The sequence below is a fragment of the Patagioenas fasciata genome, chromosome 23 (assembly GCF_037038585.1).
Source record: "Patagioenas fasciata isolate bPatFas1 chromosome 23, bPatFas1.hap1, whole genome shotgun sequence".
NCBI classification, from domain to species: domain Eukaryota; kingdom Metazoa; phylum Chordata; class Aves; order Columbiformes; family Columbidae; genus Patagioenas; species Patagioenas fasciata.
The window spans coordinates 2,235,490-2,251,494 of NC_092542.1; the positions used below are offsets into that span (position 1 = coordinate 2,235,490).

Below are 16,005 nucleotides of genomic sequence, written 5' to 3' on the forward strand. Positions count from 1 at the left end.
GTGGTCTCTGAAAACAACAGGAATGAGGGACACGGCAGGTGCACACTTGCATTTCTCTGAAACCCACCTAAAAATGTCACATACACTGTGTATGTCACATACAGTGTGTATATGTCACAAACAGCTTGTATATGTCACATACGACTTGCATATGTCACATACAGTGTGTATGTCATGTAGAGTGGTTATATGTCACGTACAGTGTGTATATGTCACATACAGCGTGTATATGTCACATACAGCGTGTATACGTCACATACAACTTGTATATGTCACATACAACTTGCATATGTCACATGCAGTGTGTATGTCATATACAGTGTGTATATGTCACATACAGCTTGTATACGTCACATACAACTTGTATATGTCACATACAGTGTGTATGTCATGTAGAGTGGTTATATGTCATGTACAGTGTATATGTCACATACAACGTGTATGTCATGTACAGTGTGCATATATCATGTACAGTGTGTATATGTCATGTACAGTGTGTTTATGTCACGTACAGTGTGTATATGTCACATACAACATGCATATGTCACATATGGTGTGTATATGTCACATACAGTGTGTATATATCACGTGCAGTGGTTATATGTCACATACAGCGTGTATATGTCACATACAGCGTGTATGTCATGTACAGTGTGCATATATCATGTACAGTGTGTATATGTCATGTACAGTGTGTTTATGTCACGTACGGTGTGTATATGTCACATACAACATGCATATGTCACGTATGGTGTGTATGTCACATACGGTGTGTATATGTCACGTACAGTGTGTATATGTCACGTACAGCGTGTATATGTCACGTATGGTGTGTATATGCTGAGCCTTTGCAGATGGAGAACTTTCACCCAGGGTTTAGTGCTGACTGACACCACAAAACGCCTCCCGAGCATTCAAACCCCACATTCCTGCTATTCCAAGAGCTTCAGCAGCACTTCTTTAGTTTTTATAACCATGAGCAAATGTAAAACCTCCAGGTCGCTGACAATTCCAGCAGCGAGGGCCAGCAAATGACGATGGGGACATTTCTGGGGGCTGGGGAATGTGGCACAAGCTGGGCAGGAGCTGCAGAGCAGCACTTGGGAGTGAGGAGCAGCTGGAGGGGTTTGCTCATCAGTGATGGGAGTGGAGCCACCTGCCCAGGGCTGAGTGTTCTGCTCAGACCCCACCAGCAGCCACTCCTGAGGAGCTTTCAGGTAAGAAACACGTATTTTTTAAGTAATTTTGGTCTGTCGCAGTCGTGACTTGGGGCTGGGGGATCGGTTTGTTGTGCAAACCCTCCCGGGGGGTTTGGTACCCGGTTCCTGCCTCCCTGTGCTCAGCATCTTCCTCCGACACTGAGATGGTTCCTTCTCCTGCTTGGAGGAAAGGTCCGACACTAAGATGGTTCCTTCTCCTGCTCGGAGGAAAGGTGGGGAGCAGGAGGGGTTTTTTCCAGTCTGTTTGATTTTCCTGCTCCGTTTCAGAGCACGGACTTGTAAACGCTCATAGCAATGTGAATTAGGAGGCGGCAAAGGGCAGGGACTGAGGCTGGGAGGAGGAAGAGTAAACCTCTTACTGTTTATTTAGGTGCCAGGTTAGTGCAGTATTGGAAGAAATAAAGGAAAAAAACCTGAACACGCACCAAAGAAATAGCCTCAAAAACCAAAATAAAACACATCCCCGTGCCCCTTATCCAGATAAAGGGCAGGAAAACGACAGCAGGGAATGGGAGAACCCCCAGTCCCACCGTAGTCATGCCTAAAACTTCTAAATTGCAGCTATGGGAGAAATTCAATTTAAATAATAATAATAAAGAGATAAATGCAGGCTGCGTCCAGTTCACTTTGTCCGCCACACAGCCACAGGGAGCTCAGACTTTTCCCATTTTTAAACTGTATTTATAGGCAGTTCTTTTGTTCCCAGGCAGCTCTAAAATGCCCCTGGTTTCAGGACCTGTTCTCAGGGAGTTAAAGGCCAAAGACAATTGATCTGCGAGATGCGGATGTTATTAACCCATTCCTGTTTGCTTCCAGGTTTCCCTTTATTCAGTGCCACGCGGGATTTTTCCCCAGCTCTGTGTTTATTGAACAGCAGAGAGTGAATAATGAGGCAGAAATCCCAGTGGGGCTGGTTAAAGTGGGCTTTGCTATGCAAATAAAATTAGCAACCCAAATGAGCCCATTTCTCCTCGGTTTTTGCTTCTCCTCTCCCTGGCTTTGCCTCCCAGTCGAAGGGACGGAGATAATGGTTTAATGTCATCTATTGAGTGATTTGCATTTGGACACCAGGATTAAAACGGAGTATTTGTCAAATATCAGATCCTCTTGGTTCTCCCCCCGCTTCCTTAAGACAACATCTGGAAAAAATAAATCCTGTTGCCTTGAAACACTTAGTTTGATAGAAGTCTACCTTATAATTAAGCAGCTTCTTTAATACTTAAATCCGCCTCTGTTGAGTAAAAGGATCGTATGATGTGTTGGTAGTTTCTACAGTGGAAATGCCTTGAACTTTGCTCTGAATCGGTTGTGCCAGGAGCCACTTGTTCCATTTGCTGCCCTGGGAGCCGACTCCACCTTTCCTTGCCGAAAATAAACCCACAAAGGAATATGAAACGAGCTTCTCCAGAGCAGAAGTTTCTTAAGGGGGACACACGTTATGTTTTTGTAGCCGTCTACGTCGCATTTCGGGCTGGTGTTTCGAGGATGTAAAGGGCATCCACACCATACTGAGAACAATCCTTGCTGTTGATTGTAGTTCCATCGTAATTAGAGGTGGCATGAAGCGCTTGAACACGGTGGAGCTTTTATTGCTTTGTGATGACTAATGCAGTATTTAGAAGAGTTCGAGCTGGTTTTCCCCCTAAATGATCTGATTTGTACAAAATACTAGGGAAACTAAACATTTTTCTTTATATTTGCTCAGCTCCCTGTTAGAAATCCCTGGTTTATTTTCACTTGTTTTTAAAACTGGTGATTGTAGGAGAGGAAAGGAGGTGCTGAACCTCTCTATAAACCTATATGTTGCTATGCCCGTGCGTTAAACTTTAATATTAGTAAGTTAAAGCCCAATAAAAAGTGTGATTACTGGGAGTCTACAATGAAATCTTTTGATTCTTTTCTTCTGCAAATGTTTGGACAAGTTATTTTCTGTGAGTTTTCCCAGTTTTAATACATAGGTAACATACAACAATTTGATTGCAATGCTGTCTTCAGCTGATGGTTGTGAAGAGTTTGGGGGAGATGGGGACAGGTTAATGGGTGGTGACGTTATGACAGCAAATGAAGCCAATTCCGAACCCCCCGATGCATGCAGAATATTCGTGTATTTGAGGGCACGAACTGCAGGCTGGTAAAAGAATATTTCAATTAGTTCTTGGATTTAACGTGCGATCACCTCAGAATATTCAGCATGTTGAAATACGGACTTAAAGGCTTCGGAGAAAACCAAATCCTTTTCACAACTTTAAAGCCAGCGTTTGTCACCGCTTTTATAAAGTTTTCAGTACCAAAATATTTTAAGTCTAAGATTAAGAGTTTGCCCAATATCTTTCAGCCCAAATATAATTAATTAATGATTATTTACTGAAGTAGATGTGGCTTATTTCCTTCCCTCTGGGTTCTTCAAAGGGGGAGGCTGGTTTAGGATGGACCATAGGAGGGTATTCAAGTCAAAGTCTCCTTGGTGTGTTCTGGGCTACAGATCAGGAGAACAAGTCACATTATATATATATATATGTGTGTGTGTATATATATATATATATATATATACACACATACACATCCATATATATATTTATTGTATATATATATATACACACATTATATATATTTTTGTGTGTGTATATATATATTTAATATATATGTATATTCATATATATATATATATGTGTATATATATGTTGAGGAGCTATAAGTGAGAGTTTAACGCTATAAGAGACAGCAGCTCCTGGCTTGTGTAAGGACCATTTTTTCTGGATAAAGTGGTGGGTTTTTTTTAGATAGGAACATATTGATAAATTCCTCCCAGCCCCAACACAGACAAGGGCAGATCCTTGGTGTAGAAATCAAGGGTGTTTCACAGAACAGTTTCAATGCGAGTTGGTTTCAGTCTCGTGAGTCTGGCTGGGACTTTATGAGTGGGGTGAGAAGGTGACGGCCCATCAGCATCAACTGGAGCTGCAGTTCAGCTCCATAGGGGCACAAACCCTTTGGATAATTGGTCAGAAACTGTGTCAGCCCAACACGGTCCATGGGAAGCTGGATCAGTGCCCCATTGCATCCAAATTAGAGGAGAACACCCCAAGGAGCCGCTGGTACCCAAACACAATTATTGCTCCTGGGCAGTAATTATTAGACTGAATAAAAGCACTGGGGAATATTGCTTACTCACTTTAAACACACAGAAATGTTTATTGCTTCCAAATAAACTCAACTCTGAGCTGGGTTGAGATTCGACTCTTTTATTAAATTTACAGCTAATATGCCTAAAATTAATAACGTAAGCTCTAAGGCGGTGAAGCAGCACAATGAATAGCATGGAAGGTATAAAAATGTATTTATACAGCAGCAGATAGTGAAATGCTCTTCCTGCTTCTAAAAAGAAAACAATCTTTCTGTATGTGTTTATTCCACACATGGATTTTAGTGATAAAACCAGTGACAGTAGAATATTCATCAGAATAATTACAGCAGGAATATGTGAATACAGCATTAAGGACTAGAGTCATATCTGCATTTTTTGCCTTCTCTGGGCATGTTTTACGCATACCTACCCTTTCAAATTGACTGCATAGGACAGCTCACAGGATTTGTTTTATTATTACCAATTTACCTAATAACACATTTTAATAAAAGTCACGTAGTTCTTGTTTTCACTTCTTTTAAAAATGATCAGTAAAGGGTAGTGCTGCTGAAAGGTTGAACTTGTTTCGTCTCAAGAAACGCCACAACTCATAAAAACCCATTGATCATGTTGAGCATCTTGGTAATAGAAATAGTGAAGCTTCCAATAAGAAACTGTAGGTTCTGTTAAACCCAAAGGGTGTTGGGCAATGAGGCTTTTGGAGGAAAGGGATCCAACAGCTGATGTTTGGGGATAGCACAGGTAAAATATCACATGTAGCGGCCTAATAACTTGACGAGACATTGCAATATACCAAAAAGCTCCATAGAATAATTGTACCTGCCTAAAAGACTTGCCAGCGCGAGTCATTCTAACCAGGACGTAGATCCCGTCTTCACCATCCGAACAATTCGGGGCAAGACCATTTCCTAACTGGGAAATTCCTGACAGTTCAGTGGGACGTGGTTGATGGAGAGAACCGTGTTATCTTCATTCTCACGCCTCAGGGCAGAGGATGCTCATCTGCTGAGCTCAGGAATACGTTTGATTGTGCTGCTGTATTGCACAAGGAGGGATGTTGGATTGAGAAACCCAACAGTGGCACAGGCCATTGCTGCTGCTCAGGGTGGGGAGGATAAAGGCCTTTAAAACAATGTTTTAATCAGCGTAAAAATAAATTAGACCTCATTGGAAAGTACAATGTAGCCACAGTGTTGGGTTAATGGTTGGACTTGGTGATTTTATGGGATTTTTTTCCAAGCAAAATGATTCTATGAACAGGGTGCATTGACCTGTTGCTGAATTTAGCTGGTTTAGATCTACAGTGTCTTCCTCAAAGCTGCTGGGTTGTCGTGTCTGCACCCACCAAATTTCAGGAAAATCAGACAACAGGTCCAAAAGTGACCACCATGCAGACAGCTGGTGAGCGCAGGAGCCTGGGTTCTTAGTTCAGAAAATATACCTTGACCTACCTACATATTATGGACGTGCAAGCTCTTGACTTCGCTTGTCTGTCTCTATATTTTGCAGGCATTACCGCACGTGTTGGGGTGATAACACAACAGAAGTGGAAGCAGTGCAGGTGAATAAGCCTTCCAGATAAGCCCACGCTCCAGTGAGAAGGCCCAGCCATCAGACTTCGTGGATTCTTCTGACACCGGCAAGTTTATTTTTTCCCTCCGTATTTCTGCCAAGACGAAGATTTTTGCCGATGCGATTGACGGCATTACCAGACAGTATTAGACAAAAATAGCTAGATCTAACTTTGCCTGGTAAGACAGCAATCAGCAGGCACTCGGGCTAGAGGAAACCACCAACATTTAAGGACTTTTTCCAGGTCCAGGACTAAAAAGACAGGGCAGGGAAAAGCTGGGGGCCTCTCCCTTCACTACAGCAATAACCAGTAAATATTTAACTTGAAATACATGCTGATTATGAGGCGGTACAATTATGAAAACACAAGTTTCCAGTTCACTGGTATGCGAGCTTAAAAAAATTGCAAGAAGAACTGTAACTTACCACCAGCTCTGTCCCCCGATCCCCTCTTGCTGTGAAATCGCCCCGGCAATAGCAGCACAGCGAGGCTGCGCTCCCAACAGTGTCCCCTTATCAATATTAAACTCCTCTCCATGAGACAACTGGTTTAGAATTAAGTCTGATGCAGCCCAGAGCTCGGGCGGCTCTGAAAGCACCTCAGGATCAGAAGTGCCTGGGGAATCGCTCTCCCGTGGAACTGATTTAAGAGAGATGAAAATCAGCGGAAGAAGGGGAGGGAGACAAAGATATTGAGGCAGAAGGGGGTTTTTCTGGGTTGCCCCTGGCTCTCATGACTAACAACTGTCTGTGAGCCAAGACTGATCCTAAGCCACATCATCCCTGCTCTCCATTTCTTGTAATAGTTTTAAGGTGACGTTCCCGTGCCTGCTCTGGGTGTCCAATCAGAATTATCTTTTATTTTTAATTTACTCTACTCCATCCAAGAATAGGACCCACACTTTGTTTCAAGACCAGATAGATGGGAGGGAGGCGTGCGCTCCAATTCATCTTATTTAAACGCTCGTTAAAAGCCAATTTGCAGAGTCACTCACATTTCACACCATTTCCTCAATCCCTGGTGAGTCAGTTACTGATTAAAGCAGACGCTAATCACCAAAGAACGCTCCTCTGCTTCTTCCTTCTCTCTCCTGTTTTCCTGGGAGTTGTTCAAGTTAAAGCTCCTTTCAAGCTGTCCACATTAGAGTGGAAACAAATTTAAGTAAGTTATATACTGAATGGTTCGTTTTTCCTACCTTTCCTCTATGGTCTAGTAGTTTTGGTAAGGGATCATAAGCCCGGCTTACTGCAAAGGGCTGAAAAAAGCATTTAGAGATCTCCAGTGATAGATGCAGAATTTGCTCGTGTTGCTGTTCCAGCTCTAGTTTGAAGCAAGCGAAGGGATTAGCACTAAGTTGAGGATGAGGAAAATGTTCTGGCGCTGTGTTTCAAACACAAATCAACACTTGGAATCGACTGAAAGATGTGGGGCGAGCGGTGTGTGGTCAGCATGCATGTGTAATGTTGCCTTATATTAATATTTCCCACAGAAAGGAGCTGAAAACCGACGGGTACAACAGGAAAGCATCAGTACAAGGTCTGTGCACCATCCCACCTCGTTAGATCCCAAAGAGCGCTAAAATTCTATGGTCTGTCAGAAGTGTAAGGATGAATCTCAGCTTGGACTGTTAATGGGCACTGATATGAATTATTATCCTATACAGATGCACCAGGTTGTCTGCAAAATGCTGACTTGGATTTATCTGTCAAGGAGCTGCAGGGTAAGCAAAGTCTGTACATGCAGTTCAGGCAGGAGGTATTAAATATCACTAGAGGAGGGCAAGAATTATACTTAACTTAGTCTGCAAATTTGGCCTGCAAATTGATGCTTTATTTTAGGTATTCTACTCCTAGAATAAAATCTTTAATGCAGCAAGCAATATCACCACTAGCAGTGTTGAAACTTGTGCTTTTTTACTGAAGCAGATGGAGCCGGACTATCTGTCTGAAATGACAGGCCAGGAGATAATCCCCTTGCAGGACGAGATCTCAAGCACTTGCTCCTCTGCCACCCCAGGAAACTTGTTTAAATCTGACTCCTGTATCATTTGGGAGAAGTACTTATTTCCTTAAGGAGTCCCAGCTTCTCATCAGAACCTCATGCTTGATGCAGCAATGTCCTTTTGGGTGAGTAGCTACACAGTTAAAATGAATTATTGTGCGGTGGTGGCTCTTCGTGTTCCTCTGCTGGGCTGGGTAGAGCATGCAGTAGCTGTTCCTTGCCTGGGTTAGATTCCTTTGTTTCTTAATGGAATGATCAGAGTGATTAACCCACCTGTTCTGTGAGCCTCTAACAGGGCAGGGTATAAGGTTGGAAGTTCATAAGCCGTTCAACCATGGAGGTTTAATTGAACTGTAATTGGGAAGAATGACCTTTCCAACCAGTATCCTGCCCCAACCACCTTTCACAGCCAAGCACGGCGACCTACAGGGGAAAATTTCAGCCTCCTGGACAAGAAAGGTGTCACGCAAATACATCCCAGCTCTAACCCGTGTTCGGAGCTGGGAAAAAATGCACTTTGTATGTCAGAGTTGGTCCTGTCTCACCTCCACAGCAAGATCAAGGTTGGGTAGCACCTAATGAAGCCATTTCAAGCAACCTGGAAGTATTTATAATGATAGGTATTTACTGTATCTACAAATACTTGTGAATATGACAGCCAGCATCCTTACCCTCTCATCCAAATGCTCCACTTTGGCCTAAATTGTGGTACAATGTCTTTCTGTGGGAGCTCCTCCTGATGCATGGCGGTGTTTGGTTCACCCTTTAAACATCGTTACCAGACAGTGTTAGAGTAGATCAAAAAAATCCAGCACTGTCTAGTAAGATGCCCACAGAGGACCACGGTCTGTCCAGCAGTTGGAGAAGTGAAGCATCTTATTAATGATTCCACATTCTTCAGGATGTCAGTGTTCCATAAAAATCAACAGAAATGGCTTGAGAAGGATTATCTCACATCACTACGTGTAAATCATTCACCAAACGCGCTATGGGCAGAAGGAAGACATTTGATATTAAATGATAGCTTGAAAATCATAGTGGGTTTCAGAAGACAGAGATAGTATAAAAAGTTGATTTAAGAAATATCTAAAATAGAAACATAAGGTTAAGTTCTATTTAAACATGGTATAAAAGCAATAAGATTTCTTGTGTTTAGTTTCTCAGCTTCCTCACAAAAATACCAACTGATGCAAGCCTTTTCAATCAATTAAAAACACATACTAAAAATGGATATATAAAGAAAACAGTACTAAGAAGGGCACAAAAAAGTAACAAAGATGGCCTAGAATGACAACAAATACTTTATTGCATTGGCTTTAGTTTAAGGAATGTGGACAAATGCGAGTCTTAAATAAAAGTGACGGTGGCAGGAGACTTTGGTGTACAGTCGTTAGGCAGTAATGTAATGAAGCATGGTGAGTATAGCATTATAAAGATGATAAGGTAATTGGCTTTATTTTCTGCCTTTTTATTTTTCAGAAGAAGGGGAAGATTGCTGTAGAACATCACACAACAGAGAAGGTGAAAATCCAGCACCCGCTTCTCAACCTTGAGCGTTTCCTTGTCCCAGAGCTCGGTGCCACCCTAAGGGGGACCCCAGATTCCTGACCTTCCCGTTTCCCTTCCCTCACCCCTTATTTTTGGTCTCATGTCTTGGGTACTCTCGCTGTGTGAGGGCTGCAGAGAGCTCTGATCTGAGCTATACCGTGTGGGTAACGTTATACGGCATGTAATATTTATTACGGCCATAAGATACTCCTAAGTCTTTGTGGATCCAGCACAGTATTTCACATGGTATATACACAACCTTCCTATCAAACTAAACCATAAAGGAATATATTTAATCCAAGCTGCACTTCAATGAATCATTCACCGGATAGTTCAGAACAGGGTTCAAGGAAACAACCAACGTTCTCTGTGCAATAATTAAAACCCCCATATATTAACATCGGTGAGAGATCCCGGGGGGTAGGGAGCAGGATATTGTTGCATTTTGGTGCTTAACACCTGCCAGGTGCGGTGAAACACCTGCCGTGTGTCAGATAAAGACATTTACCAGCAACAACACCCCTCCTCAGTGACAGCCCTTCAGAAATAATCATTTACAGTTCCCTAAATACCTGATAACTGGAGTGTAACTTCCCGTATTGTTTTAATTATCAGTAAAGAACAAAAAGCCTCCATGAACCATTGAAGACAACATTCTCCCTTCCACTAAGTCCCATCTGACTGAGCTGGTTCTTTCAAACTGATTTTAACTCATATTTAGAGAAAGGAACCTCATAGAATAGAATAAGAATCAAGTCCATCGTATTTTAAAATGTATCATAATATTAGTCCACTAAGGTAAAGAAAACGATCAAAGTGAATTGGAGTTAAGTCTCATTCTCTCTCTCCCCACCCAGAAAAAGTGACAAATTGATGTAAAAAATGATGAGGAAAATAATTTATACATTATATAAGAGTTCAAAGTTGGAAAATAGACGGCTTTGCTATTAGAATCTTCTCCTGGAGGAGTCCAGAAGAACCGCTGTGGAAAGGAAAGAGTAAGAACAAGAGCAAAGCTGAGAGAGCAAACCCACTCTTGATTTCACCAGCCTAGTTCTTACATTATATTTAGATTAAAAAGTATCTTGATTTTGAGAGAAAATTATGCACAAGAAAACTCAAATATTCCATTTCAATAAAGTGTTTACTTCCATTCTCAGGGAAGTTACCATTGTTTAAAAATAAAGAAAAAGAATGCGTTTGAAGAGAAGTACCCACATTCATCTTACTGCTACAAAGCTTAACAGTTTCATCTGAATGTATTCTATTGTTGAAGCATCAAACGTTCTCTGTTCCGCAATCTGCACCACTTTCCATTTACAGACGCACTTTATTTTATCATTCTAGAATAAGGACAAGATTTTCTTGTGGTTGCTTTTACTCTTTATTCTGGAACCCAAGCCATTTAATTTTAGATTTATTTATGCTTGGGGAGATGGACAATCAAGCGTGGATTTCTCTCCTGGCCACTACCCTCTGCTCCCAAATTCACTGTTGAACTTTCCCACGTTGTAAACGAAACACCATAATCATCATTACCAGGCAGTATTAGAAAGACAGAAAACATCCAATGCTGCCCAGTAAGATGGTAATGGCATCTCAGGATCATGGTTTACAAACAGCAGATACACCACAAGCTGAAAAATTACCTGTGTCAGACCTAAAACAAACGGATCTAGACCATTGATAGATAGGAAAGTCCATCCGGCAGTGCAGAACCCCAGGCCAGAAACACCAGACTTACTTACAAGCACAGTTTTAGTTTACAAACTACATTTCCTTCAACCCAGTATTTCTGAAGCCATCCCAAAGATGCCATAAGGGCGATTCAAGGTGATGGCCATTTAATTTCTGATGCGCTGGGAACCAACCCAACATCATTGGCATCATCCTGCTGGTTTCCAATGGTGCAGGGATATTTCAGCCTGGTGCAAAGTGTTTTCATCTGTGGCCCAGCTAGAAGGTGACACCTCCTCATTTCACAAGCATGAGAGAAAAACTCTCCTAGAAAAATACCCTAAGCTAACGAATAATTTCCCTAAGGTATCAAGCAGCACATCTTCCCCTGCACCACTTTCTTACTATTGGAACCTTTCAACAATTTCAGAGCTGTTGCACTGCCCTAGATGCACATTTGAGCCAAAAAGCGTGTACATAGATACCACAAACTAACACTTAAAAAGTATAGAATCCAAATCTTGCCAAGAAGTTCAACAGGAGACCTCTTTCTGTGTCCAGAATGCACAAAACCGGTGCAGCGGTACCTAAGGAACAGTATTATACCATCTCTCATACCCCTCCTGCTCACCAGAAGTGGAGAACACCTAAAATAAAGAGATATTACAATAGGAAATGAAAGCATTGGTTCTTTCTACAATAGGTGTAGGCGAAAAGGAAAGTCAAAAGGCATAAGAAATGAGGGACTTCTAAGAAGTCGTTTATCCTCCTGACTTTGACACATTTTGTGACAGAGAAAAAAAGACGTTGAGGTCAAATTAGCTCTCACTAGAAATGCCCTTCCTTCTACTAATCCTGCATGGAAGGTCCAAGTTTCTTCCATAAAGCAAGGTACGTTATGTGGGTTCAGCACCAAAAAGCCACAAGGTACACGAAGGGGACGATGGTCATTTTCCACCAGCACTACCCAGTGGTCACAAACCTGTGCGTTCAGTCAATTCCCCAACGAGAACACCATTGTCCGGCTCCATTTAAAGCTCCTTCATTCATTCCTTAACTTGCCTTTTGTGATCGTGAACAAAAGGCTGAGGAATCTATGAGGGGTGTGCGGCTACAAACACACCTGCTCTGAAAGAAATGAAATTGGATCAACCAATTCCCTTCATACACGCTGAGAGAAAAGGGGGGGAAAGAAGTACCAGGTTGTATTAAATCCACTGCAGAAAGGTGAGAGGCCTCAGTGTATTATTCAATTTCTTACATCTCCTTACAGGAACGGGAAAACACCTGCAATCTCCACACCAGAAATCAGAGTATTTAATGTGGGTGATGATGGTTGGGCCAATTCCATCCACACAGCTGGTGAGGATACAAAACCAAGTCACCACGGCAGGTGGATCTGCCAAGGGCAGGGTTTGACTCACAGGTACGACCACGAGACGACAATGCTCTAATATTACACAGTCCTTCCTCCACATCTCGATCCTCGACAGAACCATCCTCCAAAATTCTGGTGTGTCAGGGCTCCCGAAAGGCCTGGCATTGATCACAGCCTTGGAAACATCGACTAAATCTGTCTGCAGTGAAAATACAGATTTATTTACTGGTTTACAGTGTGCAGAGAGAGTATGGTTAGCATACCCTGGGTTGACTTCTAGAAAAGCCGAATACCTGAAGATTTAGTCAACCAGAACCTGCATGTGAAGCTAAAACCCAGAAAAACATCAACAAAACAAACAAAAAACACACCAAACAACGCCAAAACCAACCAAAGAACCCCCCCCGGCTCTGCAAAGGTTTCATTTCTAAGCTGGGAAACGGTAACATGCCACAGTGGTTACAAAAGCACATATTTCTTAGCTGCATAATGCAGTTCTAGTACACGACCCTACCTTGCTGCTGTGTTAATCATTATTGAACCTGACAATGGCCGCTGAATTCTCTTTTCAAGACTTGGCATGGCTTGGGGCCCACCCATCAGCGCTGGGCAATGAAATTGTGTCTTTCGCCAGAAAAAATAAACCAAAACCAAAAAAAAAACCTCACCCCAAAACAAACCACAAAACCCAAAAAACCCCCTAACATCGTAACAGTCAAAAAACTGTACAATAGCTTCCAAGACCTAAGGCCTCCATGGGGCTCTTTCTGGGACTCTTCTGAAGCTATTCCATTCAAACAATAATAATAATAATCTGCTTGGTTTGCCTAACTGCTTTCAGTAAATGAGAAAGGAAAGAGCCTTTGTGTCACATTCTGCACAGTCCCATAGCTCTTTAACTTCTTTTCCCCGTAGGACCATAGGAGATACTTCATATATAAACCAAGAAGTTTCAGAAGTCAACTACAGGTAGTGAATTCAGGGGAGACTCACACTACACACAAAAATGTGGCAATTTTGTCTTTATATTGGCAGGTAAAAGACCAACACCAAACCTTGGTCTCATGAGAAAGAACTGCCCCAATTCTTTACTACAGGAGCTGCCAAGAATTTCATAAAGGGAGGAAGGTTTCGCTTGGTGTTCCCCGAGAAGGTCACTCAGAGACAAAGACACAACCAAATAATCAACCCACCGGAGCCACCTGCCATTGTGGTGACAAACCCAAGGCACAAAACCCCCCGAAACACACAGCACGCCAGAAGAATTAATTATGGACCCTATTAACCAGTTCAACCTGCATGAAAACGAGTCGAACGGAAGAATTGACTTTTAACACATGCATTTCTCCCATGAATCCTCATTTCACACCCCAATAGTCATTCTAAATCTTTTGCTTTTTTAATACTAAATCCCACATGTTTGTTCAGCAAATAGAAATGGTTTGGTAGAAACCGATTGCATGCTTACTGCCCATTGGGCTAATCAACCACTTTGGTGCATTTATTACGTCTGGTTGGAGTAAGGCTTATTTAATACCTAGCAAACACATGAATAATTAGTATTTACCCAAAAAAAGAGAGAAAAAAAGAACAATAAAAAAGCAAAGTATCCAACCATCGTGCTGCTTACATTACCATTGCCAGTGAGATATGCAGTTCAGAGGCCTGAGATTGAGGAGAATTTCTGGTTCCGTAGGAGATGGCACTTGCTTTTAATACACACAAGACAAGTGTGGCGATAGCACACAATTAAAAGCAATTAAATGCTTTGTGTGGAGAGAATAACACTAAGTTGTTATGGCAGAAGCAGGACAAGCCTAAGTTACATTAAAAAATACATCTCCAAGCCAATTAATCCAGTATATAGCTAATACATTGAGAAATAAACCCTTCCTTTCACCTCCTTCTTCTCCCCAAAGAGTATTTCATGGGTAGGCCTGTAAAGAGGGGACCTGCACTTCATCACCCCCAGAATCTTTCAAAAGTGGCAAGTCAAGAGGAAAAGGGGTGAAAGAGGCAGGAGAAGAAGGGAAACGTGGAAGAGGGTGGTATAACCTTACCGTTGTGAGACCGCATGGCACAAAACGCAAAATAAAACAAAACCCACAATGCAAATAAAACCCCAAACCCACCACCAAAACCCCCAAGTGCCCCGACTCGCCTCCCCAGCTCTCAGTGTTGGGTTTTCTCCGGCCGGTCGGTACCCATGAAATATAAAACCACCCTCATGGTCGCCCAGGTTACCGACTTCATTTAGTTAATCATCACCATTATTACCGATGTTCGGGCCTTGAGAAAAAAGGAAAGAATGACTGAAGAGGAGTGGAAAACAAGGAACTCAAATGAACCCCACCCCCACTTTTTGTTTTAACAGCACTAGTAATTAGCTTTATACCTATATTACCTTCCTTCCTCCTCCCCTCTTCTACTTCCTTATGAGCCTCCTCCTGTCCCCTCTCAAGTGCAAGGACAAAGTCCCAGCAACCTTAAAGCAATTTGGGATCAATTCTCCTGCAAGTGGGACTCCAGAAATGCCCATTTTTTTACCCAGGTAGCTGCAGGTCTGGAAAAGAATGGGGGAAAATATAACTCCTTAGTTAACCTGTAGGGCTGAGCCTTAATCAATAGGCAACGGCGGCGAAAAAGAACAAAGGATGTGAAACTCAAGCCTTTGTACCTTGGAGCTTCATCAGATAAAAGCTGGACCTGGAGTTTGAAAGGCCGGGCTTATTTGAAAGCTTAAAAGCATCGATGCAAACTAAGTCCTGTTGGAGAGTTCAGGCTGCTTATTGATTCGTGATTACTTCTGCCACAACCTGAGATTAAACCAAAGACCCTAAAACTGATTTATCTGACTTCAATGACAGATCCATTAAACAAAAAACTAATTAAAGCAAAACGTGCATCCCAACTGTAAAATGTCATTGCCTCCATCCACTTCCCCCTGCCCAAAACACACTGAGAACATTCTAATTAACTTGTTTTGCAAACAAAATGTCTAACAATGGACATCTGATTGCACTTATGTTCTATGCCCAGTGTGAATTTTTGTAATTTTAAATCTCATTATGGACCTTTCCAGTAGAAATGCAGAAAATTATCGCTTCAGCCTTCCTCCATGGTTTTCAGATTAAGGACACCAAGGAAACCCTGTTTCCTGCATGCACAACCATCATAGCTTTCACAATGTCGTGTTGAAACACTTTTCAAACACTATAATTAACTGGTGTATATTTTAAGGTGTCCTTTCATTACTTTGGAGTCGGATTCAATTACAAGCATTGTTTCCAGGAGCATTTTTCTTATTTTTCTAATAGAAAGAAATAGTACTCAGTTTTTACACAGCCACATACAGCAGGAAAACGGTGCCACCAGGACTCACACTCACTCACTGCATGGACCAGCATTTCATGGTGTTTAAAACAGGGCCTGGCTCCAGACCTGCCCAGTAAAACCGGTAGAA

At 42.1% G+C, this 16,005-nt stretch overlaps 1 protein-coding gene and 1 long non-coding RNA gene across 6 annotated transcripts in view; one reads left to right on the forward strand and one right to left on the reverse strand.

Annotated features, from left to right (window-relative positions):
- The window catches only part of TTLL10 (tubulin tyrosine ligase like 10), a 52,307-nt gene that overhangs the window by 16,794 nt on the left and 19,508 nt on the right, over positions 1–16,005 (reverse strand). The window lies entirely within an intron of this gene.
- On the forward strand, positions 7,332–11,448 carry LOC139825495 (uncharacterized). 2 transcript variants are annotated; one of them, XR_011735570.1, is made up of 4 exons: positions 7,332–7,474; positions 7,602–7,658; positions 7,861–8,064; positions 9,419–11,448. It is a non-coding gene; the product is annotated as an uncharacterized lncRNA (long non-coding RNA). The 2 variants fall into 2 exon arrangements; XR_011735569.1 differs by having other exon boundaries at positions 7,332–7,658.